The sequence below is a fragment of the Anabrus simplex genome, chromosome 4, assembly GCF_040414725.1.
Source record: "Anabrus simplex isolate iqAnaSimp1 chromosome 4, ASM4041472v1, whole genome shotgun sequence".
In the NCBI taxonomy this organism is placed as follows: Eukaryota; Metazoa; Arthropoda; class Insecta; order Orthoptera; family Tettigoniidae; genus Anabrus; species Anabrus simplex.
In genome coordinates this window covers 301,870,991-301,887,276 of record NC_090268.1, presented here as the reverse complement: position 1 = coordinate 301,887,276, position 16,286 = coordinate 301,870,991, and the positions used below count along the sequence as shown (strand labels likewise).

At 39.0% G+C, this 16,286-nt stretch overlaps 1 protein-coding gene across 1 annotated transcript in view; it reads left to right on the top strand.

Annotated features, from left to right (window-relative positions):
* Nucleotides 1-2,298: 2,298 nt before the first annotated feature.
* The window catches only part of LOC136871911 (uncharacterized), a 552,427-nt gene continuing 538,439 nt past the window's right edge, over nt 2,299-16,286 (top strand). The window contains exon 1 of the mRNA XM_067145631.2: nt 2,299-2,370. The gene's annotated coding sequence lies outside the window, so the exon portion shown is untranslated. The remainder of the gene's footprint in view (nt 2,371-16,286) is intronic.

The following is a 16,286-nucleotide window of genomic DNA, read 5'->3' as shown; positions in this document are numbered from 1 at the left end:
CGGGGCTGACGTATTTGAGCACCAAATACCACCGGACTAAGCCAGGATCGAACCTGCCAACTGGGACTCAGTAAGCCAGCGCATAACTGTCTGAGCCACTCAAGCCGCCTTAAGTGGAAACAGTTCCTAAGTCAAATAATAATAATAATAATAATAATAATAATAATAATAATAATAATAATAATAATAATAATAATAATCCCACATAGTTGTCACACAAACCTCACAGTTGTGAATAAGTGAGGGTGCTCTGAAACGGACGGAGAGAATGAAGGCTGTCGATGCGTGGGCTAAGAACTCTCACAACTTTGTAGTGTCCAGATTAAGCAGTCGCTGATATTTCTGCCCAGTTCAATTTTGCCGAGTCTTGGTGTATTGCCCAACTATGTTGAAACACCGAATTCCGAGAGATGTTCGAAGTTAAACAACTTTTGGCGTGGTTACCACTTATGTAGCTCACGTAGCGGAAAGGAACTGGCCTTCCTACTGCTAGTACATTTTGACTCACGATGCCTGTTCAGTATCCTCTGGCCTGGTGTGGGGTACTGACTTGGTCACCAGCCTCCAGGTTTGGATAAGGCACTTGAATTGGTTTACTGTACTTTTTTTCTGAAGCATTGGCTTTTGCGTCGCAACATCAGACATCTTATCTTGGTAATTATGGCTGCATCGTAATATCTTAATTCTGTGTGTCTTCTTTTGTTAGATTTCTCTTCAGTAGTCATAATATAGCATTGATGAAGTGAGATCAATCGTGGCATTGTCTAGAAGTGGTGATGTCATCACTCCTTGTATGGTTGCCATGCGATTACCACGTCCACAAAGTCATGTAACGAATAGTATCTTCTAGTCGCTTCCGATAGATGTTTGACTTCGAGTAGTTTTGACTGGCGTCGAGGAATACGTTTTACGGAATAGAGAGGAATATACCTAGTTTTTCACACACTGTATCACACTTTCTAATACAGCACTCACGCACAATATCGGAATTTCTAATATAATGATCGCACCCAGTATCGCAATTTATTAATTTAGTACTGGAAAACGTTCTTCTCCGTATAAAATATTTTAAAAATCCTGAACAGTAATTACGATTCTTGTACTAAAATCGTATTACGTTATTTAGGTACAAATACCCATCTAAGTGGCTCAGATGGAAGAGGACTGGCTTTCAGAGTCTGAGTTGGCGAGTTCGGTTCCAACTCAGTTTGGTAATATTTGAAAGTAGTCAAATACGTCAGCCTCGTGTTGATATACGTATTTACCAGCACGTAAAAGAATTCCTGCGGCAGAAAATTTTCATCACCGTGGAGACTTTGAAGAAGAGGTTGTAGCTATCTTCAGAATCCACACTTATAGATCATAACAACCAACTTGAAGCTACCCTGTTTTAATTTAAGTATTAAAAAATAATTTGTGAAATAATATCTATTGGTTAAGGTACTCTTAATGTTTGTGGCAGCCTGCAAGTGTTGTGGGAAGATATGTAATATAATATATAGCGAGACGTAAGACCATTAATTGTATTATTATTATTATTATTATTATTATTATTATTATTATTATTATTATTATTATTATTCTCAAAATTCAACTATAGTAATAGGCCTCTCCATCCTACTCATAACGATACTTAAACTTATTAGCAACGTGTCTAAAATAATGATGATGATAATGATGATGATGATAATGATGATGATGATGATAATAATAATAATAATAATGATAATGACAATAATAATAATAATAATAATACATGAAGAAGATGTGGAGAAGTACCTCAGACGCTGGATCATATTGTGGTTGCATGTAAGACCTTGGCAAGTAAAGAATAGCCTCATTGGCATGTCGAGGTGCACCAAGAGCTTGGGAATCAAGGCGGAGCTTATGGTTGGGAGTTTGGGAACTACCTATCCCTACTAAAAAGATGAACTTGAAACGCAAGCTATAATCAATTGATATATTGGAATTAATTGATGTACAGTAGTTAATTAATGCTGATGTCAGGGCCCATACATGCTTCGTCTTCGGCGAGTTCTAAGGTGGAATTCCTGACTTTTGTAGAGAGTGATTGAAATGCATTTGGTGTTTGAAGGGCTCAAAACACGTCCTTTGGCGTCATACGTTTTTGTTGTAAATCTCTCGTTTTTCTTGTATGCTTCAGCCAGCTGTGGCAGCACTCGATACGGGTAGCTCTGAGTGAGTCGCTCACAAAAATAACCCTCGATCGTTTCTTAGCGCTGGGCGGCCTCTCAGTGTATGCCAGTGTCGTGAGGACAGCGCGTGTTGTGCCGTGTGTGTCTGTGTGTGTGAGTAGTGCCCTAGTGTCATCAGGGGACGCCCGCTGGCACCACTGCAGCGTGACTTCAGGTACACAGAAAAATGAATTAAAATAATTTATAGTAAAATGAAAAGTTAAGAAATAAAAATATTATTAAACACTGATTGTATCTTTCGTCCAATTAAGTTAATATCTTCAGATTCAGCAAATCACGTAACATTAAAATTAAATAACTTTGAAAATACTTACCAGTAGTGCATGTGTTGCAGTGATTGAAAAGGCTTTTTTCTTGTTTCAGTCTTTTGTTCGTTAACTTTTTGTTTTTATTATAAATTGTACACGACCCACGGATTGTATTTTTCAGTCTCAATTCGATACTGAAAAGTGTGCCATTTAAACCAAGCAAAAATTATAAGTTCATCTTCGGCAGCCGAGCACGTTTACGAATGGGAAACTGTACCGCTCGAGGCTCGATAGTTTGACTCCCAGGGCTGACAGCAGCTGTCGTGACAGACTTCGTCCCAAATATTGTACACTCCTTCGTGGAAAATACTGGATAGTACCGTATTTTGTATCATGTCCAAGGACACCTTATCTCATTCTTAGTTCCAAACAATTTTCATGATAAATACTACTACAGACCTAGCAGTAATATACTGTAGGTTGTCAGACATTTTCTTCTTCTTTGTTTGCTTCATCCATTTCGGATATTGGCTGTCATCATGTCTTTGTCGAGCTAGTTTTGAAGAGTTGATCAGAGTTACAATTATATCACATACTCGAATGGGGCAAATATTCGTGTATAGGAAGAGGAAATAGGGATCGGAATAATGTACCAATGGAGATGTTTGATAAATTGCCAACTTCTTTGAAATCATTTGAGAAAAGAGTAGGTAAACAAATGATAAGGAATCTGTCACCTGGGCAACAGCCCTAAATGCAGATAATTGACTTGTAACTCTAAATGTTCCTGATGAAATTCTTGTAGGGAAGAAGGCACAATGAAAACCGAAAAACCTAGACTATATAGCGATCTTTGTTTCTCGCTTTTAAATTTCTGTTGAATGTGGCTGAGAGACGTGACCAGTCTTAAGGGAAATAATGAATAGGAGGAGCATTGTCACATTCGCGGGTTTGGCATAGGAGCGGTGATATTTAAGCTCAAATCTTTGTAACAGGCCCTATCATTTTTGTTAGTAGAACTTAGTTGTAGTCATCTTATTATATTGCATTACAATATATACCGGTATTGCACTTTACTTTGTTACTGAGCGGAGTGGCCGCACATGTTAACGCGTTACGGCTATGGAGCCAAGCTCTGCATTCGGAATATGAGTGGGTTCGAACCCCACCATCTGTTGGCCCAAGATTGGTTTTCTGTGGTTTCCCACTTTCACTTCTTGGCAAATGCCGGGACAGTTCCCATTCACAGGTTGGCGTAAGGAAGGGCATCCGGCCGTAAAACATGACATATACATTCATTTCACCTCATTCCCGACCCCGTATCAGGAAACGAGACTAAGGTGTGTACATAGATTGCAATTTATTTTGTTGAGACCGTTATAGAAGCTGGTCTATTCTCCTCGTCCCAGAAACATTCTAGATTACAAGGTTCGTATATAATTGATGATTGTCGTTTGCTATACAATGTATTTTATATTTTTGTTTGTTTGTTTTTGTTTGTTTGCTTGAGTAATATTGAAAATTGACATGGCTGAAACTGTGCACTGTTCTACTCCATAGTGTACGTGTGTAAGGTTGCATGTTTTACTCTGATTTATTAAACGTCCGGCTCTTGCGCTAAATGGTAAACGTAGTGGCCTTCGGTTCATAGGGCTCCGGGTTCGATTCCCATCCGGGCCGAGAATTTTATGTTAATGTATGAAGAGAGGCTGGGTGTTTGTGATCGTCTTGATAAACATCTTCACTTACACACAACGTATCGCACTACTAAGCCATAAACACTCAATAATGAATACATATCCTTACATAGGGTTGGCGTTAGGAAGGGCATCTGACAGTAAAACTATACTTAATCTACATTAGTCCCGGTCCAAGATAACACGTAAAACAAGGTCAGACAAGAAGTCTAGTTTATTGAACAGGTAAGCGTAGAAAAATTATTAAGGTTTATCGTATTTCCACCTAGGGATCCCAAGAATAACATCTGATGGCAGTGACGAGCAACATAATACCTTAGTAGAGAGCTCTTTCAGCTGGACTAATTCAGATTATTTAATAGGATTTACGTACTGTGTTTAAAAATTAGAATCGAATTCTAAAAAGTTTATTTTCAGTAAAGATATTACTTACTCTTCACAGTCATTCGCGATTGCGTAACGACGTCATCTGCTTAAGCTTTATCTTGGTCAATAAATAAAAATACAAAAATTGGTTCGTCCTTTATAAATACTGGGTTTATGGCTAAATAATAACTTGGATTTGGTAATACAGATTTCCATAATATCGGTTCTGCCCATCGATGTGATTTCTACGATTCTTATTGTCCAAGCTATATAGAGGCTTATGCACAAAGGGATTTGAAACACGTATACATACGCATATATGCTCCTGTTTTAAATCCTATTTCGCATGAGAAGGAGACCATTTAATCTTCATACAGGTTGACAAAGGACAGCAAATATCATAATTGTAAAAATAATCAGTACCTTCAGCTTAAAATTCAGAATTATAAAACAAAAGTCCATTTCAAGCTGTTGCAGAAGAAATTATGAATTAAATCGTTTGCTACGGTGATGCTAAGTCCACTTTGCCACGTGCGAAAATAAGGTCGTGTATGTAAACATTACTTAAAGAAGACTTTAGAATCCCATAGATATGAGGTATTGCTCTAACTTCCACGTAACCATAACCATACTGTATACTATGTGAAAATAGTTTTGAATTCACTACTTAAATTTTCAAATTAATTTGCTCATTATTGTAAATCACAGAAGAAGAATTTCCCTTTCTTTTTTGTTTTCAGCTCGTCCTCGTAATAGTACGCAACTGAAATAGCAGTGTAATCATTCCTGTCGATAAAGCACCGTGCACTTTCTGTTCTCTCTACTATTTCAAAACTTAAACAGACGTTCTGTAGCAAGAAGTGAAAAGCGAAACAACCGGGTATTATCATTTGTACACATGTTCTTTATGTAGAACATGTATTGATTTTTATGTTGTACACATGTACATTTGTACTGGCTTTGAAGATAGTCTTGCATTAACATTTTTTTGAAATACTGTTTATTGTACAATGTGTACTCATGAAGTAAGGGTATCATTATTTTATTCAATCGTTCCTCTCTTGGAATTATCCACTCAAATTTTGAATTGTTAGGGTTAAGCATTCAAACTGGATAAAATGACTTTCAGTAAATCTTTTGCCGTAAGGCCAGAGTTTAAAGAAAGCAAGCCATAATTATGCGTAGCTTCTTCCGTTTAGAGCACAAATTGTTTAATTTCAGATTTATTTTAGTTGATTTTATGTATCGGCCATTTTCATGATGTTTCCCTTTACGTGAGTGCTTTTGTTAAAAATAAGTCATTTTAATACTTTTCTAGAGAAAGCTATGTTGGTGATTTTACCAATTTCTCATTCTCTACGTTCGAGGACGCTTACAGACCTCACCAAAGAAATCATTGCGCCGATTGGGGCAGGAGTCAGGCTACTTATATAGCATATCAGGGAGCTGCAAAGTAATCGTTTTACGAGAATACAGAGTGTAAGCAGTGCTGGATTTGAACGTGAAGAACTTGACGCAGAAAAATAACTCTGAGGAATTACTTGCAGTTATTCTGTAATTCAGAATATCTGCTGCACACGTTTGCTGTTATTGGTTCAAAAGTTATAATTTAAAACCGTAGAGTTATGTGGATCATTTTGTATCTTCCCCCTTGTAATCGCAGGATGAATATGTGGCAAAAATCACTGTGAAGTCTGAACCTGTACTCGTTCGTAAAGAGTTCACAGCCCCACTGTTTCCTAGCCCATTATGCTAATAGGACATTTACGGAAGCAGACTTCCGGCATGCAATTCTATTTGACACAAGCGTGAGTACACTAAGCGAGTTGGTTACGCGGTTTAGGTCACGTAGCAGTGAGCGTGCGTTCGGGAGATGGTGGGTTCGAATACCATCGACGGCAGCCCTGAAGATAGTTTTCCGTGGTGTCCCGATTTTCACAACAAGCAAATGCTGGGGCTCTACCTTAAATAAGGCCACAGTCGCTTCCTTCCCCGTTCTAGCCCTCTCCTATCTCATCATCGCGTCCTGTCTTTGTCGGTGCACGTAGAACACATAACAGGAATAGCATCAGTAATATGTGGTAATATGTGGCCACGTGGCTCTCTCAGGTCCCTAATTGACCGCCTGCAAACTTTAACTCTGTGTCTTCTGCCAGTGAGAGCCGCATAACGATCTTCTCGTCAAACGTCTCATTTCCACGTATTGGAACCTCTATCAAGCTCTAGCCAAAAGTTTGTGTAAGAGGTGCAGAGCCCGGGACACGGTCAACCTGAGTTTGGCTTCTTCTATCGCCAGACGATTCTTCCTCTAACATTGCCGATGTGGATTCTTCGAGCCATAGCGGTTGAACACACACCAGTTCACAAGTATACGCACACTATATGTCGTCTCTATTCCGGTTACTTTGCATTACCCGCTATGTGCCTCTGGCCATGGTTACTGCGCCGTATTGCAACCTACGGAGATAAAACTACTGCAAACATGTTGGAAATATTTATATTATACTGTTTTAATGCCGGTACGAACGATGCACTTCGCCGTTGCATTGACATTACATTGTATACTATATCCCATGATACTACATGGTACTCGTAGGGAGTATCACTGTAAGAATATTAACCCTCAAATACATTATTATTGCTTTCGGCATTTAAAAGGTATTTTTGGATTCACTGGAACATTTCTAGCTAGGGAGAAATGATTTTGAAATTATTCTGTGACAGTAGTTTAAAGAGTTTCTTTACATGTATGCTACATCAAAGATACACATTACTTTCACAATCGATATGTTACTGCGAACAATAGTTTCAAATGCTCTTTCACTTTTATTTCCTTGTATTTGCAATACATAACTTGCATACACACGGCCGGTTCACTCACTGACTAAACTACAGATGAACCCGCGGTTCAGCCTGCTTTCTTGGTTTCAGTTTCTTTGCACATGAGCAGAGCTCTTATATTTGGGAAAGTCTCCGGTTTCTGGGATATACGTCACAATGCCCTTAATACTGCATATAACATATATTTATGATGTTATAAGAGGTCAAAAAGTTCATGCCATTCATTGTCATTGTTTGTCGATTCCTTGTCGTACGGGAAATGAAATGGCATATGACTTTTAGTGCCGGGAGTGTCCGAGGACATGTTCGGCTTGCCAGATGCAGGTCTTTTGAGTTGACACCCGTAGGCGACCTGCGCGTCGTGATGAGGATGAAATGATGATGAAGACGACACACACACCCAGCCCCCGTGCCAGCGGAATTAACCAATTATGGTTAAAATTCCCGATCCTGCCGGGAATCGAACCCGGGACCCCTGTGACCAAAGGCCGCACGCTAACCATTTAGCCATGGAGCCGGACGCCGTACGGGAAATATTGACCCACTAGGCTTTTGTCATCAAGGTGTAATGAAAATTGGGAATTTTCATCTTAATGATAAAACATGTCAGGTCAGTATTTCCTCTCCACACAGATTCTCACGTTCAGTCATGAGTTGTTCATGATAAAATCTTCAAGATTAACCATGCAGTATCTGTTCGGTTCGCTGTAACTTGCCTAGTTAACTAAGTTAACCGATAATGAAATTTATGTTGGCTTTTCATCCTTGCCATAATATCTTATTTGCTGGTGCAATGAAACAGCGCGTTTGATATGCTATAAAGTGTTTTCAGATTCGAGTTTCCAGTTATCGCAGTAACAGGGGATGGAATTTTCACCTGAAAAACTACTGAGTGTCAGAAAGGATATCTGACCTTAAAGTCCCAGCCAGTGTTTTCTACTTGGTGAAGTACCTTTAGGTTTCCCAGTTATTTTGTGGAATAAACTTGGTTCATTTTAAATTTTGCCCAGGAATTTAAAAATAGATCCTTCTTAACACTCAGCAAATTTTAAAGTGAAAATTCAACCCCTCCTTCTAGGATTCAAACCTGGATCGTCCCAGCTGAATGTCAGGAGTTTAACTACTGCACTATGACCCCTCAGTGTTTATTTAAATCATAAATATATTGATTTGTTGAAAAACCCGTATATATTGGTTAATTAATTCAAAATTAATACTGGCTTTACAGGTTATATTGCATGTCGTCGTAGAATTTCATTAGAACTCTATAAAGTTAAAACCATTGTACAGTGGTGTTATATCGTTTACCTTACATACCTAAATGTGTGGGATCAGCGGATGAAATTCTTGCATCATACTCGTATGTCATAAGACAGCCGTCAATCTGATGTCGCAAGGTTTGATAATACTCCTGTGTGGGAGCCTTGCTTACGTGATTGATTTGTAAGCCACAGTGAAGTGTTATGCTGCCATTCTGAATTCTCTCTTGGTACTTCTCTCATTTGAGAGTGCACTTGTCTATTGGACAGTCATTGTGGGGATATCTTATCCACGGCAGTTTCTACCCGAGTGTTTGCCTTGAGTGAAGTACCGTACTCTGTTGGATTTAAATTCATTATCTACACTTCTAAGCAATATGTATTTCTGTTTTTCTCTCCTATTTTGTCCTTTTCTAAGAAGACAGAAAGTTTTGCGACACGCAAGGAAGAAGAGTTCTAGACATCCTTATTCTAACAGAACATTATGGTCTTCTGGAAAGTTCTGAATGTTTTCATACTTGGAAATGAATCCTATCCCTTTTAGAAGGGCATTTTTATTATCAGAGATAAGGAGCTTCCATTACTTTACTGGTAATTTTTAAATTTCACCCATATGAAATTGGACTCGCTCGAAGACGAGGAAATCAAGCGACTTGTGAGATCCTCCAAAAAATTATATAGAGATTGAAGGAAGAGTAAGTGGAATGGCGTGATGTACATGCAATGGTGGAAATTATCATTTTGAGGAGGAGTACAGCTGGAAAACTATTCATTCTACAGTGGCTAGTTGATCATGGGCGTTTATTTTATTTAGCGTAATGACCTTTGGTGGCGGGAGTGTCCGGGGATGTGCTCGGCTCGCCTGATGCAGGTCTTCTGATTTGACTCCCATGAGCGACATGCGAGTCTGGATGTGAGATAATTATGATAATGAGGTAGAGAGAGGGTGAAACCTGGTGTCGGCACATAGCCTGTTTCTGTCGAAGAACACCATGGCTTTACGTCTCCATCCAACAGACTAATCACCTTCAACAGCGTCATATCCGGGAATGAATTGAACCAGGGCTTTTGGCACGCAATCTAGTGATTAGAACTATTGTACACGCGTGCACATTAATGGTGTCCCGACATAAACAATCAACACTGCCCCACTCCAGTACAAAACAGGAGGGAGGGGAGTGAAGGGGTAGTGCCGAAGGCACAGTGACACACCTTCTCACTTAAGCCCGCTACAAGACTTAGTTGTGATTGAAATGGGCACAGTGGCGGATGTATTGAAGTACAGTATTTGGCAACGTACTTTGATAATTACAGTATCAAGAGGTAACAGTGGTTTTTAACCGAAAAGTATTTGATACTAGTTAGGAATATTTTGTAGTTGCGTTATATCGGGTCGTAATTTGAAAACATTATTTACTGGTTCGTAACTTTGTTATGGATTTTACTGAAGTTATACCATCATAATTTACCACCTCGGATATAGAATTACGATAAATTATACAAATAGAAAATTAATATGCTAAAGTAAGATTTTGATATATAAGCCGTGTAAGCGTTTCTTTACCAAAATAACTGAAGGTACATTTTACTTCTTAAGCAATAAGAAAATACATCTGAAAATAATTTAATATCATTAAAATTCAATTTCAATAAAATACAAAGTTGTGACATAAAATATACAACAAAAGTGCTATTAATTTAACATTTCAACATAAATAATTATTATAGATGATGATGATGATGCTTGTTGTTTAAAGGGGCCTAACATCGAAGGTCATCGGCCCAATAATTATTATAAAATTAACACATTTTTACAGAAATATCTTATCAAAAATATGGACTATCGCATCTTACTAAAAAATATATAAATAAAATAAACGTACGGTAAAATAATAAACATAATGCACTGTCCATAATTACATAATTTCAAGAAAAGAACAGTGGAAATTAACACAAAACTAATTGCGAAATGGGTGTTAAATAACTAAAGAGTTGTGTCAGATACTGACTTTACAACAAGTGTAAGTGGCGGGTTCCTCCTCTCTTCCAGAACATTAATAATCAGTTCATGCCCCATTCCTGTTTATCACTTGCTCTAGCCGCTTGGGAATGGAATCTATTAGATGTTGGAAAAAGTCTGGTTAGTTGCTAAGATTCATCCAAACTCGGTGGCAGTACATTAACAGAGCCGCTCTTGTCCTCTCCTGATCTGGAACCCACGTGTTTACCATTCTTGCCCAAACATGTTCTATTATGTTTAAATCAGCCGACTTGGGAGGCTAGTCAAGCACTAGAACGTCATGATGCTGTTTGAAGAAAACTTCCGTTACATGTTCAGTGTGAACAGAGCAGTTATCTTGCACAAACCTAATAACGGGAACTTTTTTCTACGGGGTAAATAGCTCGAATACTAGGGAGGACATCACCTTTTAAAATGTCTACATATTCACAAGCAATCATATGTGGAGTGACCTCTATCAACTCTCCTCGACCGGCACCTCAATACGCCATATATGATGCGACCCGATTGATTAGTTACCTGGACAAAGGGCTCTTCATAACGCTTTCCAACTGGACGCTAGCACTACAGCTGTTTTACTGGAACGGAGAAAAATACCTTTTCATCCGACCAAATTGTAATTTCTCATACCTGTTGTGTAGTAACACTTTATTGTAGTGCAAAGCCTACACGAAGTTCTCTGTGGATAGGAAGAAGTCGCCCCGTTTTCGCAACTCGGCGATTGTGAATACCTGCAGTGTTGAGTCGGCGACTCACGGTAGTCCGGCTTACTGGCAATTCCAATGCGGCAATCTAATTACCGATAGTCTCAAACGAAGAATTGTTTGAAAGATTCCATTATCCTGTTCCGGAGTAGTTCTTCTAGGAGCCTTGTTATGTGTCCTATGATCTACCTATCCTTCTTCACCTCGTTCTTGCCATATTTCTACACATCTCCAAACTGTCTTAAGACTGCATGTTATTACTTGAGCTATTTTTGGGGGACCATGTGGACCTCCTACATGCCAATAATACGGCCTCCATTCACTTGTGATAATATAGGAGCCATCTTACAGTGTTAGAGTATAACCATAGACTGTGGTATAACGAAATGTAGGCCGCCACGGAATACACACACTGTGCCTTCAGCACTGCCCGTTCACTCCTTTCCCTTCCTTTTCGGTACTGGAGTGGCCTTCAACACTACCCCTTCACTCTCTACCCTCCTTTTCAGTAACCCTTAAATGTAGGTTTAAAATGACTTGAGCGCCTCTCCTGGGAGCTGTCATGCGTGTACACTGGTGTACATAAATGGTGTCCCGACATAAACAATCAACGCTGTTCCACTCCAGTACTATACATCCACCACTGTGCCCATTTCAATTACAACAGTCATATAGCTGGCAGTTTACCTACAGCAATACGTTAAGCGAGGAGATGGGGGGGGGGGGGGGGGGCGGGGGGACTCCATGCTTTGTTTATATCGGGCACCATTTCTGTACATGCGTGTATACCACTACCTCTATTATCCTGTCGGCCAACATTTTGATGGTGAATGTTTTTCTATCAACGGGACTCGAACCGGCTAACCACGGAGTAAGACTCGACGCCATAACGATCGTGGCCACCAGTGTAGGTACATATAGTATTTTCCCCACGCATAGACGTATACTTTTGTACAAGATATGTTGAGCATCAAGTGCTGAAATGTCTTTGGTTCCCACATTTGAAATTTTTTGCTAGTGGCTTTACGTCGCACCGGCACAGACAGGTCTTATGGTGACGATGGGATAGGAAAGGGCTAGGAGTGGGAAGGAAGCGACCATAGCCTTAATTAAGGTACAGCCCCAGCATTTGCCTGGTGTGAAAATGGAAAACCATCTTCAGGGCTGCCGACAGTGGGATTCGAACCCACTATCTCCCGGATATAAGCTCACAGCTGCGCGCCACTAACCGCACAGTCAACTTGTCCGGTTATTTGGAATTTAATAAGAACGCAATATTCTATTGACGGCAGTAGAACACTACAACGTAGTCAAATATCTCCTTTCGTGAGTGGGAACGCCAGCACAGTGATCAAGATGGTCAAGTCCCGTTCTCTTCCGACTTCGACTGTCTTAGATCTGCGAGGCCTGGAAAGGGAGGTATTTAATTATCTTTTCCTTTCTGTATGCGATACTCACATTTTCAAGGGGTCGAAACTCTTCCTCCTTTGCACTTATTCTACTTACTCGACGACACTATGATCCTTGTAGAATTTAGGTCTTTGCAATGGCATTTTTCCATTGAGGTCTTGAGCTTTAGTTCTCCATCTCCTGAGCCCCACCGCTAGAAGATCCTCTCCGCATCATCCATCGTTTTTTTTCTTGGTCTACCTCCTTCTCCTCCGATTAATATTAGGGTGGACTAATAATATCATTGCTTTTTCCCTTTGAAACAATCACCAGCACTGCCTATATTACATTTATAACAAGCAATATCGTTTAGTAGAATGTCGTATAATATTACCAATAAAGTTCGAGGACCATTATTGGTATTAATTATTATTATGTCACTTTACACTAACACAATTGTAATTCTCTAGAGAATAGTTCATTATTACAAAACGGGAAAAGGTACCCGGGGTTAGGTTGAGCATGTGTAGCATATAATATCCAGTTAAATAATGTAATATAATAGGTCTTTAACAATGTGACCGTTGGTAACATTTTAGAATGTAATAGAATAATAGCATTAACTGGAAATAAAATACTTAAAACATAATTGTCAGGTGTAGTGCTGGCGTCAGGAAGGGCACCCGGTCATAAAACTGGGTCATGTCCACAGGTCGCACCCACGTTCCCCAACAGGGTGTGGGAAAAGCAATGGAGAAGAAATTTGAAGAAAACATATCACATTTGTAGAAATATTTACCAACATTTTTGTAACACGGTGTTTCTTAGTAGATTTTAGAATTTTAATGGAAGAACGTTTAGTTTATCGATGAAAAATTAAAACCGTCAAAATGTGCTGTATAATATTCCGCTGTTGCAAGCCAGATATACCACCGTTATCACTTCAGCCGTAATAGGTAATGGCATGTTAAGATTTTTGTTTTTCAAGAAAAAAAAATCAGCGCAGGTCACATGAATCATCTTTGGCTTTATCTTGTAGGACTACGCTGTAGTATCCAATAACAGCAGTCAAAAATCGTTCTAGTTCATATTACAACGTAGACTACGCTTCTTCACCATAGTACGAAGTATCTTTGTATCCGAGATGTATAATTGAATGCCCTTTCACATTCAGTATATATGTCTCCTGAGGCCGACTGCCATATGCAATTAAATATAATGTATACTTAATATAACCTGACCACAACTTCTGCATTGCTTCCTTGAGTAATCATATGATCTGTTGTGGTTATTTCACGTCAGGCCAGTAAAGAAGAATTTATTTGATATTTCTGCGTCATTCGTAACCGGTAAACGTAGGTTTAAAAATGACTTGAACGCCTTTCCTGGGAGCTAGTGCGTGATTCCCATGCGCTCCTTGAAATTAAAAGAATATCTTTGACATTAATTGGACAGTAGTTAGGTGCACAGTGAATGTATACTTCTGATGAGCAGGAAGACGATATAATAGTAGGCCTACATTGAGTTTGGAATTTGATTTTCCACATTGAAAGCCAATTTGTAAAGCCTCACGCTCAGGCACACTGTCCCGCCTGGAATACCAAACGAATCGCTTGCAAGTTTCCTTGGTGCAGTGGGTTAACATGGCTTTCTGGCACAAAATATAAAGTTTTTTTTGTTTCAACACAGACAAGAACTACTACCCAGGTTTCCAGCAATAGCCTGGAACTGCCATTCTGGTATTTTTCGGCTTGATGGTACACTATTCCTAAGGGGAAAGAAATACTGAGAGAAACTGAAACCAAGAAAGCAGGCTGAACCGCGGGTTCATCTGTAGTTTAGTCAGTGAGTGAACCGGCCGTGTGTATGCAAGTTGTGTATTGCAAATATAAGGAAATAAAAGTGAAAGAGCATTTGAAACTATTGTACGCAGTAACATATCGATTGTGAAAGTAATGTTTATCTGTGATGTAGCATACATGTAAAGAAACTCTTTAAACTACTGTCACAGAATAATTTCAAAATCATTTCTCCCTAGCTAGAAATGTTCCAGTGAATCTAAAAATACTTTTTAAATGCCGAAAGCAATAATGCATTTGAGGTTTAATATTCTTACAGTGATACTCCCTACGAGTACCATGTAGTACCATGGGATATAGTATCCAATCTGAAGAACTTATTTGATTACTGTTTGCATGAAGGAACTATAACAAATGAATGGAGAGTTGCTATATTAGCCTCTGTGTATAAAGGAAAGGGTGATAAACATAAAGCCGAAAATTACAGCCAGTCAGTTCGACATGTGTTACATGTAAGTTGAGGGAAAGCTTTATTTCTGATTATATTAGACATGTTTGCGAAATATATAACTGGTTTGAGAGAGGGCGGTTCAGGTTTAGGAAAGGTTATTCCACCGAAGCTCAACTTGTAGGATTCCAGCAACATATAGCAGATATCTTGGATTCAGGAGATCAAATGGACTTTGTGGTGATTGACCTATCTAAGTCATTTGATAGGGGAGATCATGGGAGACTACTCCAAAAATGAGTGCAATTGGACTTGACAAAAGAGTGACTGAATGGGTTGCTATATTTCTAGAAAACAGAACTTAGATAATTAGAGTAGATGAAGCATTATGTGGTTTGTAATCATTAAGAGCGGAATTCCTCAAGACAGTATTATTGGACCCTTGTTTTCTTATATAAATGATATGAGTAAAGAATTGGAAAGATAAGGCTTTTTGCGGATGATGTTATATTGTATAGAGTACTAAATAAGTTACAAGATTGTGAGGAACTAAAAAAAGACCTTGACAATGTTGTGAGATGGACAGTAGGCAATAGTATGATAATAAACGGGGTTAAAAGTCAGGTTATGAGTTTCACTAATAGGAAAAGTCCTCTCTGATGTAATTGCTGCGTTGATGGGGTGGAAGTTCCTTATAGGGATCACTGTAAGTACCTAGGTGTTAATATAAGGAAATGTCTTCATTGGGGTAAGTTAATCACATAAACGGGATTGTAAATAAAGGGTACACATTGTTATGAGTGTATTTATGGGTTGTAGTAAGGATGTAAAGGAGAAAACATGTAAGTCTCTCGTAGGATCCCAACTGGAGTATGGTTCCAGTGTACGGGACCCTCACCAGGATTACTTGATTCGAGAACTGGAAAAAGTCCAAAGAAAAACTGCCCGATTTGTTCTGGATGATTTCTGACAAAAGAGTAGCGTTACAAAAATGGTTCAAAGTTAGGGCTGGGAAGACTTGGGAGAAAGGAGACGAGCTACTCGACTAAGCGGCATGTTCCGAGCTGTCAGTGGAGATGGAGTAGAATTAGACTACAAGGCGAATAAGTCTGAGTGGTGTTTTTAAAAGTAGGAAAGATCACAATATGAAGATAAAGTTGGGATTCAAGAGGACAACTTTGGGCAAGTATTCATTTATAGGAAGAAGAGTTGGGGATTGGAATAATTTACCAAGGGAGGTGTTCAATACATTTCCAAGTTCTTTGCAATTATAAGAAAAGGGGAGGTAAATAACAGATA